Here is a 14040-nt window from a genome sequence, read left to right as displayed (position 1 = left end):
ATCTACCTCATCAATAATTATTATTAATAATCTATATCACATTGTTCGATATGATCAGTGTAGTCAGAATTTGATAACTGAGCACGCATCTTTTAATATCTACCTCATCAATAATTATTATTAATAATCTATATCACATTGTTGAATATGATCAGTGTAGTCAGAATGTGATAACTGAGCACGCATCTTTTAGAATCTACCTTATCAATAATTATTATTGATAATCTATATCACATTGTTCGATATGATCAATGTAGTCATAATTTGATAACTGAGCACGCATCTTTTAATATCTACCTCATCAATATTTAATATTAATAATCTATATCACATTGTTGGATATGATCAGTGTAGTCAGAATTTGATAACTGAGCACGCATCTTTTAATATCTACCTCATCAATTATTAGCATTGATATCATATATCACATTGTTGGATATGATCAGTGTAGTCAGAATTTGATAACTGAGCACGCATCTTTTAATATCTACCTCATCAATAATTATTATTAATAATCTATATCACATTGTTCGATATGATCAGTGTAGTCAGAATTTGATAACTGAGCACGCATCTTTTAATATCTACCTCATCAATAATTATTATTAATAATCTATATCACATTGTTCGATATGATCAGTGTAGTCAGAATTTGATAACTGAGCACGCATCTTTTAATATCTACCTCATCAATAATTATTATTAATAATCTATATCACATTGTTCGATATGATCAGTGTAGTCAGAATTTGATAACTGAGCACGCATCTTTTAATATCTACATCATCAATAATTATTATTAATAATCTATATAACATTGTTCGATATGATCAGTGTAGTCAGAATTTGATAACTGAGCACGCATCTTTTAATATCTACCTCATCAATAATTATTATTGATAATCTATATCACATTGTTCGATATGATCAGTGTAGTCATAATTTGATAACTGAGCACGCATCTTTTAATATCTACCTCATCAATAATTAATATTAATAATCTATATCACATTGTTGGATATGATCAGTGTAGTCATAATTTGATAACTGAGCACGCATCTTTTAATATCTACCTCATCAATAATTATTATTAATAATCTATATCACATTGTTGGATATGATCAGTGTAGTCAGAATTTGATAACTGAGCACGCATCTTTTAATATCTACATCATCAATAATTATTATTAATAATCTATATTACATTGTTCGATATGATCAGTGTAGTCAGAATTTGATAACTGAGCACGCATCTTTTAATATCTACCTCATCAATAATTATTATTGATAATCTATATCACATTGTTCGATATGATCAGTGTAGTCATAATTTGATAACTGAGCACGCATCTTTTAATATCTACCTCATCAATAATTAATATTAATAATCTATATCACATTGTTCGATATGATCAGTGTAGTCATAATTTGATAACTGAGCACGCATCTTTTAATATCTACCTCATCAATAATTATTATTAATAATCTATATCACATTGTTGGATATGATCAGTGTAGTCATAATTTGATAACTGAGCACGCATCTTTTAATATCTACCTCATCAATAATTATTATTAATAATCTATATCTCATTGTTCGATATGATCAGTGTAGTCAGAATTTGATAACTGAGCACACATCTTTTAATATCTACCTCATCAATAATTATTATTAATAATCTATATCACATTGTTCGATATGATCAGTGTAGTCATAATTTGATAACTGAGCACGCATCTTTTAATATCTACCTCATCAATAATTATTATTAATAATCTATATCACATTGTTCGATATGATCAGTGTAGTCAGAATTTGATAACTGAGCACGCATCTTTTAATATCTACATCATCAATAATTAATATTAATAATCTATATCACATTGTTGGATATGATCAGTGTAGTCAGAATTTGATAACTGAGCACGCATCTTTTAATATCTACCTCATCAATATTTAATATTAATAATCTATATCACATTGTTGGATATGATCAGTGTAGTCAGAATTTGATAACTGAGCATCTTTTAATATCTACATCATCAATAATTATTATTAATAATCTATATCACATTGTTGGATATGATCAGTGTAGTCATAATTTGATAACTGAGCACGCATCTTTTAATATCTACCTCATCAATAATTATTATTAATAATCTATATCACATTGTTCGATATGATCAGTGTAGTCAGAATTTGATAACTGAGCACACATCTTTTAATATCTACCTCATCAATAATTATTATTAATAATCTATATCTCATTGTTCGATATGATCAGTGTAGTCAGAATTTGATAACTGAGCACGCATCTTTTAATATCTACCTCATCAATAATTATTATTAATAATCTATATCACATTGTTCGATATGATCAGTGTAGTCAGAATTTGATAACTGAGCACGCATCTTTTAATATCTACCTCATCAATAATTATTATTAATAATCTATATCACATTGTTCGATATGATGAGTGTAGTCAGAATTTGATAACTGAGCACGCATCTTTTAATATCTACCTCATCAATAATTATTATTATTAATCTATATCACATTGTTGGATATGATCAGTGTAGTCAGAATTTGATAACTGAGCACGCATCTTTTAATATCTACCTCATCAATAATTATTATTAATACTCTACATGACATTGTTGGATATGATCAGTGTAGTCATAATTTGATAACTGAGTATGCATCTTTCAATATCTACATCATCAATAATTATTATTAATACTCTACATCACATTGTTGGATATGATCAGTGTAGTCATAATTTGATAACTGAGCACGCATCTTTAAATATCTACCTCATCAATAATTATTATTAATAATATATATCACATTGTTGAATATGATCTGTGTATTCATAATTTGATATAACGCATCTTTTAATATCTACCTAATCAATAATAATTATTAATACTTAATGTTAGATATGATCAGTGTGATTTTGTTAAATTTACTGTATACGAGAGATCGAGTCGATGGGTTTTGAAAATGTGGTTATTTTTTTGTTCCTAATCACCCTATTGATTTGTATCCGTTTGCTGTTTAAATTTATACTTTTAAGAACGCATCGTTTATGATGAACGTGTGCCGTTGTAAAAATAAATTTTATGTTTCATATGTATTGTAGGGGCTATCATGAGACATGCTTTGGCTTCTATTGAGGGTCCCAGTTCTTCTTAACAGAATAAATGTGCAGTGAATGAATAATGTGTGTTTTAACATCGATCTATACAGACCGTAATAATACTCTTCCAGAAATGATATGTTGCTATAATAGGCCTATGACGAATTTCCATTACATTAATAATTCAATTAAAAAGGAAATGTGTCAGAAATACTAAAGAATCCAGTAATCTTATTGATTAATAATTAGTTGTACCATTTCTGATGAACGAACAGAAAACTAAACTTGCAGCCAATCAAAAAGCTGCTGTACTGTAGGGAATTTTAAGTAGGAGTTGTTTGTCATTGGTCTCGGCTAATCAGTTATTGCCATTTGACTATGATAGGCATCTTTATTACCTATAACTATGGGTAGACCAAACAATATTAAAATATAATGACTTCTTTCACTTTTTACAAGCTTCTGACCTAGTTTGTGTTTTAAAATGATTTTGGATAAATTGACAGATTTTACCATGTAAACTGCATAAACGTTAATGCAAACTTTAAAAAATACCCCGCAAACATCATTAAAACAATTGAATACTGATTATACCACTACTAGAACTATAAAAGAAGACAATTTATGAAAATAATGTTATTGAAATAGCTCTAGGTTTGACTTTTTTGGAGTGAAAATGTAAATTTTGGAAAATTGACAGATTTTACCATGTAAACTGTGCAAACTTTAAAAAAACACCCCACAAATATCATCCAAACCACTAAATATTGATTATACCACTGCTAGAACTATAAAAGAGGACAATTTATGAAATAATTTTATTGAAATAGCTCTAGGTTTGATTTTTTAGGGTGAAAAATGTCAATTTTGGATAAATTTACAGATTTTACCATGTAAACTGCATAAACTTAATGCAAACTTAAAAAAAACACCCCACAAACATCATTCAAACCACTTAATATTGATTATATCACTACTAGAACTGTAAAAGAAGAACATTTTTGAAATCAATTTATTGAAATAGCTCTAAGTTTGACTTTTTAGGGTGAAAAATGTCAATTTTGGATAAATTTACAGATGTTACCATTTAAACTGCGTAAACTTAATGCAAACTTTAAAAAAACACCCCACAAACATCATCCAAACCACTTAATATTGATTATACCACTGCTAGAACTATAAAAGAGGACAATTTATGAAATAATTTTATTGAAATAGCTCTGAGGTTTGATTTTTTAGGGTGAAAATGTCAATTTTGGATAAATAGATAGATTTTACCATGTAAACTGCGCAAACGTAATGCAAACTTTAAAAAATACCCCACAAACATCATTCAAACAATTGAATACTGATTATACCACTACTAGAACTATAAAAGAAGACAATTTATGAAATAATTTTATTGAAATAGCTCTAGGTTTGACTTTTTTGGAGTGAAAATGTAATTTTTGGATAAATTGACAGATTTTACCATGTAAACTGTGCAAACTTTAAAAAAACACCCCACAAACATCATCCAAACCACTTAATATTGATTATACCACTGCTAGAACTATAAAAGAGGACAATTTATGAAATCATTTTATTGAAATGGCTCTAAGTTTGATTTTTTAGGGTGAAAAATGTCAATTTTGGATAAATTTACAGATTTTACCATTTAAACTGCGTAAACTTAATGCAAACTTAACAAAAACACCCCACAAACATCATTCAAACCACTTAATATTGATTATATCACTACTAGCACTATAAAAATAGCTCTAGGTTTGACTTTTTTGGGATAAAAAATGTCAATTTTTGATAAATTGACATATTTTACCATAAATTGCATAAACTTTAATGCAAACTTTAAAAAAAACACCCCACAAACATCATTCAAACCACTTAATATTGATTATATCATTACTAGAACTATAAAAGAAGACAATTTTTGAAATCACTTTATTGAAATAGCTCTAAGTTTGATTTTTTTAGAGTGAAAAATGACACTTTTGGATAAATTAACAGATTTTACTATGTAAACTTAATGCAAACTTTATAAAAACACCCCACAAACATCGTCCAAACCACTTAATATTGATTATCACTACTAAAACTATAAAAGAAGACAACTTATGAAATGATTTTATTAAAATAGGTCAAAGTTTGACCTTTTTGGATAAATTGACAGATTTTAAAGTGTAAATTTTACAATGCAAAAAAGGCCATCTGCAAACATCCTTTAAACCACTTATTATATTAAGACAATATTAATATTTACAGATATAAAATGATGCATGCTCAGTTATCAAATGACTAGGCCTACACTGATCATATTCGATATTGGTATATAGACAATTAATATTAATTATTGTTGAGGTACTGTAGATATTAGAATATGCGTGCTCAGTTATAAAACTATGACTACACTGATCATATCCAACATTGTGATATAGGATATTATTAATAGTCATTGATAAGGTAGATATTAAAAGATGCATGCTCAGTTATCAAATTATGACTACACTGATCATATTGAACAATGTGATATAGATTAATAATATTAATTATTGATGAGGTAGATATTAAAATATGCGTGCTCAGTTATCAAATTATGACTACACTGATCATATCGAACAATGTGATATAGATTATCAATAATAATTATTGATGAGGTAGATATTAAAATATGCGTGCTCAGTTATCAAACTATGACTACACTGATCATATCCAACATTGTGATATAGGATATTATTAATAGTTATTGATAAGGTAGATATTAAAAAACTAAACAGATCATATCCAACAGTATGATAGAGATTATTAATATTAATTAATGATGATGTATCTATATTAAACGATTTTTGCTCAATTATCAAATTATGACTACACTGATCATATCCAACAATGTGATATAGATTATTAATAATAATTATTGATGAAATAGATATTGAAAGATGGGTGCTCAGTTATAAAATTATGACTACACTGATCATATCCAACATTGTGATATAGGATATTATTAATAGTTATTGATAAGGTAGATATTAAAAGATGCATGCTCAGTTATCAAATTATGACTACACTGATTATATCCAACAATGTGATATAGATTATTAATAATAATTATTGTTGAGGTAGATATTAAAAGATGCGTGCTCAGTTATCAAATTATGACTACACTGATCATATCCAACAATGTGATATAGATTATTACAATAATTATTGATGAGGTAGATATTAAAAGATGCGTGCTCAGTTATCAAATTATGACTACACTGATCATATCGAACAATGTGATATAAGATAATAATAATAATTATTGATGAGGTAGATATTTAAAGATGCGTGCTCAGTTATCAAATTCTGACTACACTGATCACATCTAACAATGTGATATAGATTATTAATAATAATTATTGATGAGGTAGATATTAAAAGATGCGTGCTCAGTTATCAAATTATGACTACACTGATCATATCGAACAATGTGATATAGATTATTAATATTACTTATTGATGAGGTAGATATTAAAAGATGCGTGCTCAGTTATCAAATTTTGACTACACTGATCATATCCAACAGTGTGATATAGATTATCAATATTAATTATTGATGAGGTAGATATTTAAAGATGTATGCTCAGTTATCAAACTATGACTACACTGATCATATCCAACATTGTGATATAGGATATTATTAATAGTTATTGATAAGGTAGATATTAAAAACTAAACAGATCATATCCAACAGTATGATAAAGATTATTAATATTAATTAATGATGATGTATCTATATTAAAAGATTTTTGCTCAGTTATCAAATTATGACTACACTGATCATATCCAACAATGTGATATAGATTATTAATAATAATTATTGATGAGGTAGATATTAAAAGATGCATGCTCAGTTATCAAATTAAGACTACACTGATCATATCGAACAATGTGATATAGATTATTAATATTAATTATTGATGAGGTAGATATTAAAATATGCGTGCTCGGTTATCAAATTATGACTACACTGATCATATCGAACAATGTGATATAGATTATTAATATTAATTATTGATGAGGTAGATATTAAAAGATGCGTGCTCAGTATATCAAATTATGACTACACTGATCATATCCAACAATGTGATATAGATTATTAATAATAATTATTGATGAGGTAGATATTAAAAGATGCGTGCTCAGTTATCAAATTATGACTACACTGATCATATTGAACAATGTGATATAGATTATTAATAATAATTATTGATGAATTAGATATTAAAAGATGCGTGCTCAGTTATCAAATTCTGACTACACTGATCACATCTAACAATGTGATATATGATATTGATAATAATTATTGATGAGGTAGATATTTAAAAATGTGTGCTCGGTTATCAAATTATGACTACACTGATCATATCGAACAATGTGATATAGATTATTAATATTAATTATTGATGAGGTAGATATTAAAAGATGCGTGCTCAGTTATCAAATTATGATTACACTGATCACATCTAACAATGTGATATAGATTATTAATAATAATTATTGATGAGGTAGATATTAAAAGATGCGTGCTCAGTTATCAAATTCTGACTACACTGATCACATCTAACAATGTGATATATGATATTAATATTAATTATTGATGAGGTAGATATTAAAAGATGCGTGCTCAGTTATCAAATTCTGACTACACTGATCACATCTAACAATGTGATATATGATATTGATAATAATTATTGATGAGGTAGATATTTAAAAATGTGTGCTCGGTTATCAAATTATGACTACACTGATCATATCGAACAATGTGATATAGATTATTAATATTAATTATTGATGAGGTAGATATTGAAAGATGCGTGCTCAGTTATCAAATTATGACTACACTGATCACATCTAACAATCTGATATAGATTATTAATAATAATTATTGATGAGGTAGATATTAAAAGATGCGTGCTCAGTTATCAAATTCTGACTACACTGATCACATCTAACAATGTGATATATGATATTAATATTAATTATTGATGAGGTAGATATTAAAAGATGCGTGCTCAGTTATCAAATTCTGACTACACTGATCATATCGAACAATGTGATATAGATTATTAATAATAATTATTGATGAGGTAGATATTAAAAGATGCGTGCTCAGTTATCAAATTATGACTACACTGATCATATCCAACAATGTGATGTAGAGTATTAATATTAATTATTGATGATGTAGATATTAAAAGATGCGTGCTCAGTTATCAAATTATGACTACACTGATCATATCCAACAATGTGATGTAGAGTATTAATATTAATTATTGATGATATAGATATTATAAGATGCATGCTAAGTTATCAAATTTTGACTACACTGATCATATATGATATTGTGATTGATGATGATATATTCATATAAAGAGTTTGTTCTTCTGTACAATACTCACAGTATTTTTTAATCCATCCACATGAAGAAGAGACACAAGAAGAGTTGTTTGAAATTGTGAAGCCTCACAACCTTACTAATTGTGATGACATTTAATATTACAGCCATACACAAACAGTAAGGTAGTTAGGGTCACTACAATCTATTAAAATAATTAACATTAATTAACTGGAAACATTGTTAATTATCAGTTTGAGTTTGACTTTTGTCTCTTTTGTTGTAAAATTGAATCTCTCTTTATCCATTGCTTTCAACCTGAAAATAAACAGGCCTAATAATAATACCTTGCCATTAGCAATGAAATCAACTTACTTACACACTAATATTTTATATAGATAGGCTGTCTATGACCCCCCAGCCTATCCCTAGCTAGGCCTATGCCTCTCTATACCATTCTGCTGGCTAGCTAGCAAGGCCCTAGGCCTAGTCCTATAATTAATAGCACAGGTCTCATATAGATAGGCCTAGAGTGTTTAGACTGAGCCTGGTTATATGCCTATTTATTTAACTGCCTAAACTAAGGCCTAATAAACTAGTCTAGGCCCTAACTAGAATACATAGAGCTAGCTAGTTATGCTAGCCTAGCTACTTATTATTAGCTAGTAAGTAGGCCTAGCCAGTTCCCTAGTAGGGCCTAACCAGGTGGGCCTAGCCTCTAGCGCCTAGTAGTAGTAGTAGTAGTACTAGTAGTAGCCTACTAGTACTAGGCCTACTAGCTAGACTAGGCTAGCCCTAGTAGTAGGCCTAGGCTATAGGCCTAGTAATACTAGGCCTACCTAGGCTACTAGCTAGAGTAGAGAGATGCTAGCCTGGCTAGGCCTATTATAGGCCTAGGCCTAATCTGCCCTTTTTGGAGGCTAAAATAAGCTATGACCTACAAACATAGCTTAACTATCTGTTAAGGGTGACACTTATGATGGGTAATCAATAATATGCTTCTAAATCTACCTTTTTGGCTTGCAATCTTAATATCCAGTCTGGCCTAGGCCTGCACGGATCAGGTAGCGAAACGAACGAAGTGAGAGCAGAGGATCGAGGAGGAGGAGGCCTAGCTAGGGCCTAGGTTTCAGGCAGAAAAGAACATCTCGTGTTTGTGTAATTATATATCTATTTATAGTTATTTTAAAATATATCCCTAACATTTAAAAAATTATATATACTACTGATAATTAATTATAAGATTGATACTCTACCCTTTGATATAATAAATTAAATGTATTTTCCGTACGAAATTAATTATATACGAGGATGGCATAAATGATAGTTCTCTGTTATCAAAAAACAACTACATAATATACCTGCGACATCGTAACAGTGGAGGACTCCATGTTCATCTAATCACGTGATAACAATCATGTGATGTACGTGTTGGGGATTCCCCGAAATATTCAATTTGATATTACATATCAATTATTATAATATTTGGGTAGAAAACTAAATTGATGTTTTGTATTTATCATTCAGGTAAATATAATTCTTCTTACGCCAAACATTTTATAAATAGATTAAAAGTTGCTGTTTTATGTAGACCTATATCAGGCATGTGCAGGCCTACCTGGTATATAATTATAATGGCATATTAATTGATACATTATGAAATAAATTATATATATTATGAATTATATACATGTATTCAAGATATTCATAATGAGGATTCACAAATAAAAATATACCCTACAATACAAAAACACATGACAATCTTCAACCAGCCGGGAATGTAGGCCTATTCTATAGGCTATAGGCCTAGGCCATATGCTCTGTTTCACAGTGAGAGTGATTCCCTGCTAAATGGTTTCTTTTTAGCTTAAACTTTAATAATACACATCATAATAGGCTAAAGTTTTATAAAGGCCTATTTTCATGATGAACTCAACTCGTTCTCATTGGTAGGCCTACTAGATTACAACCGATATTTTCTGGCAAGTCGAAATACAGGGAGAAGACGAAATCAAAATAGCGCTGTTTAATTATCTCAAATTAATTAAAGTTTCCTAAAACAATTTAAGACAATAACAATAATAAACATCGGATTATACCACGCAAATGATGACGACACATTCAATTATGTAATTAATGCAATTGTTACACATTTAAAGTAATTTAATCTTAAACACAATTTCTGGAAATTGCAGACCACATTCGCCAAAACGCAATAAAGTCACCACCGCCACCACGCACCAAATAAAGTCAACGCTGTTACACGTATGTTACTTACTCCCTTTTACAATTTTACAGTAGTCTAGGGAGCAAATAAATATCTATGTCAAGTTTAGGTCAATTGATGCACGCTCTTTACAAACGGAAAACCGTGGTCAATGAACTTAACAATGCAATCTTATGGAAAATTGTCACTTTCATGATATCTAAACAAATATTTGTCCTATTATTTTTATCGAAGGCATGACATTTGCCACAACATTCTATAAACGCTACTCAACAGCTAGGCCAATGTAAATTTGTAACAAAGAACCGATAAATGTAAGCCTAATCTACTATTCGGCTAGATACAAGTTATGGAGAATTATACTTCTGAAATTAAATAATAGACATGCGTATCAAAGATTGCGCCCAGCACTATATATAATGCGTTATCCAAATTTATTCTATATTTGAAATCCTAAATGTTCAAGTCGCTTTCCTTTTGCCTGGAATGGTAATCACCCACCAACTTTATCCGAGATCAAAGTCACCGCCGGTCTCGTCTGTGCATCTTCAAACATTTGTGAAAGAAAATGTGTAATTTTGTTTTAATGGGAACGATGTGGGATAGGCCTATTAAAATGTTCTTTTACACTAAAATTTAAAGTTTCCTGCTCCTTTACCTTGTTGATATCAGCTATCGACATGTGTTTAAATCAACCCTTTCCGTTTTTATAGCCAAACCCTACCGTTTCCTTAGGATAAGAGCAAAGGTGATAGAAGTAGACATACAATTGAACGAGGAATCGAACAATAGCACTGCACCAGACCGAGCATCCTACCAAATCAAGATAAGGTAATTCTGTCGCCTGGGATTAGAGAAACATTTGGGGTTTCCTTTCGATTATTTGTCGTGCTTCCTCTGTTTCACCAGAAGTACAGCGTTCCCAATTAGCAGCTACCATCATCTAAACAAGCTGTTGTGACATAAACGTTAACGCGTACGTAAGCGTTGATGAATGCATGAGACGAGTTGCTACGATAATGGTACGAGCTTTGTACGCCCGCGTTCAAACGTTGATCAATTGTAGTATGCTTTGTACGCGCGCGTGCAAACGTTGATCATTTGATGGTAGGATTTTAACGCACGCGTTCAACTCCCATATTAAGGATACGCCTTTGTACGGCCGCGTTCAAACTTTGAGTAGTGATAGTTTCACACTACGTCTCCAGATTTTGTACGCGCGCGTTCAAAGTATCCAGATTTTGTACGCGCGCGTTCAAACGTCTCCTGATTTTGTACGCGCGAGTCATAATTATCTCTCGGTCCCCTCTCGGTGTCACAGACTATTATACTGAAAGTGTCACTCTCATCTGTAGGCCTACTATTTACATTTTACAGTATTATTTCTTGGTGGTTGAAGTTTTTTTGTCAACTCACCCTTGTTACCATAAATTGCTCTTTACAATTCTGGAACTTGGTATTTACGCATTTTCGCATAAAACAACCCGGCAAATCAAACACTTCATTTTCATTCCTGTGTAACCGAACCGCTAAGCTAATTTATTTATTTATTTATTTGGAATTACACCTTTAGATCGGTGGCACACTTAGCACAAAGGTGCATCCTTCACAATATAAAATATAACAATTAACAGAAAAGTAAAAAAAAAAGGCAAAAGCAACTATCAACCCCTATCCTACCCAACCCCCGACCCCCCTCCCCCACCCCATCGATACATACAGTAGATCATTACTTTACACAAATGAATACAAAACAAGATATAGTAAAGTGTATTAAATAAAATAAACTGATAAACACAGCTTATTACGAAAAACCCCACCAACCCCCCTCCCCCACTTTTTTTCAATTTACTTAATGTAGCAATGTAGATAACATTGTTATTGAGTCATGGAATTCAATGAATCATTTCGAAATTTCCATGCTTGTTTTAGGTATCTTTTACAAAAACTATCCAAAATATTTTCACACTCTTCATCAAGCTAATACGTTACGATTTATTGGTATTTTATCGACGATGATAGGATTCTGACACCATAAATAAAACATATAACACGGTTGAAACTAAGGACAATCGAACCAGTACACGGAGACCTAGTTTTAATAAATATCATCATTTCAATACAGTTGTTGAATAAAGTAAAATTATGTTGTATATTTCTTGATAATGTTATAGTCAATAGCCAATACGTAGTGATGAGAAACAATATAATATGTAGGCGTAATATAAAAAAAATTACTTTAATCGATTCTTACATTAGGCCTCGCTCATTGTTTATTTCAACCCACACATGAATAAAATAGTATAGTTTGTGCTTTAGCCCCGAGTCACTGATTTACATACACATATTAATATTGATATTGATATTAAGAGAAATCGTAGGCTAATTATTGGTATTACGCAAACAAATCACTATTTTAGACATTAACGGTTGTAGTACTACGATCTAATAATAATGGTCGATATTATTGTGTCATGACCTACTTTGAAGAAAACTAGTACGTAGTTTCATATTCACATCACCGACAGAAAAAAAGCTTTAATCAACAATTATAGTAATAAACATAGATATTCAAAAACATAATTTGGAGAAAAATATGAATTTTAGTAAAGTAGTTTAGGCAGGTGAAATGGGCATCTTTTGTTGAAGAGTATAGAAGCTTGCTATCCACGTTCTACCATGGTACATCAGCAGCAGCACTGGCAATTCTTTTCTGATGACGGGCATATTGCCATTTTTAGGTGATCGGGAGAAATGTCTGGAGATTTTGTAACCATAAATGTACCTAGATCCATTTACCATCTCTCTCTACCACAATCTGTGCATTGTTATTTCATTATAATAATTCAATATTTCACCAAAAACAACTGCCACCCTAATCAAGTATATAGAACGCCCGTGGGTGACATTGCAACAGAACGCCTTGGGTTAAACGCGGCTCCTGTCTCTACACTTATTACGGAGTTAACAATATCTTTCTGGTTTGCACGGATGTTCAAATTCCCTTAAGAGAACACCTATATTATTATGCCCTGGGTTAAATGTTGGTGATGGCTCTCCGCTTACAGAGTCAGGAAATAGCTTACAATATCTTTCCATTTTGCACGGACGTTGAAAGCACTCTAGAAATATCTGTTATGCCATATCAGCCGTAACTTTATATTGTAGAAACCGTTTCCTGGAAGAACGTCGAATGCGTATCATGTTATGTAAATAGCAAACTTTCAACCGACTTAAGTTATCATTGTTATGTGGCAATGCAACAACTTCAATTTTGCGCCTTTTTTCCGCCTGC

At 30.6% G+C, this 14040-nt stretch overlaps 1 protein-coding gene across 1 annotated transcript in view; it reads left to right on the top strand.

The window, feature by feature from the left end:
• The first annotated feature begins 8913 nt into the window (after nt 1–8913).
• Nucleotides 8914–14040, top strand: part of LOC144842956 (putative RNA-binding protein 18) — a 122748-nt gene continuing 117621 nt past the window's right edge. Inside the window, exon 1 of the mRNA XM_078699581.1 lies at nt 8914–8925. The gene's annotated coding sequence lies outside the window, so the exon portion shown is untranslated. The remainder of the gene's footprint in view (nt 8926–14040) is intronic.

Source organism: Antedon bifida, chromosome 5 (genome assembly GCF_963402885.1).
Source record: "Antedon bifida chromosome 5, ecAntBifi1.1, whole genome shotgun sequence".
Classification (NCBI taxonomy): domain Eukaryota; kingdom Metazoa; phylum Echinodermata; class Crinoidea; order Comatulida; family Antedonidae; genus Antedon; species Antedon bifida.
Note: the sequence above shows the minus strand (reverse complement) of the source record. Positions and strands in the feature narration are given on the sequence as shown.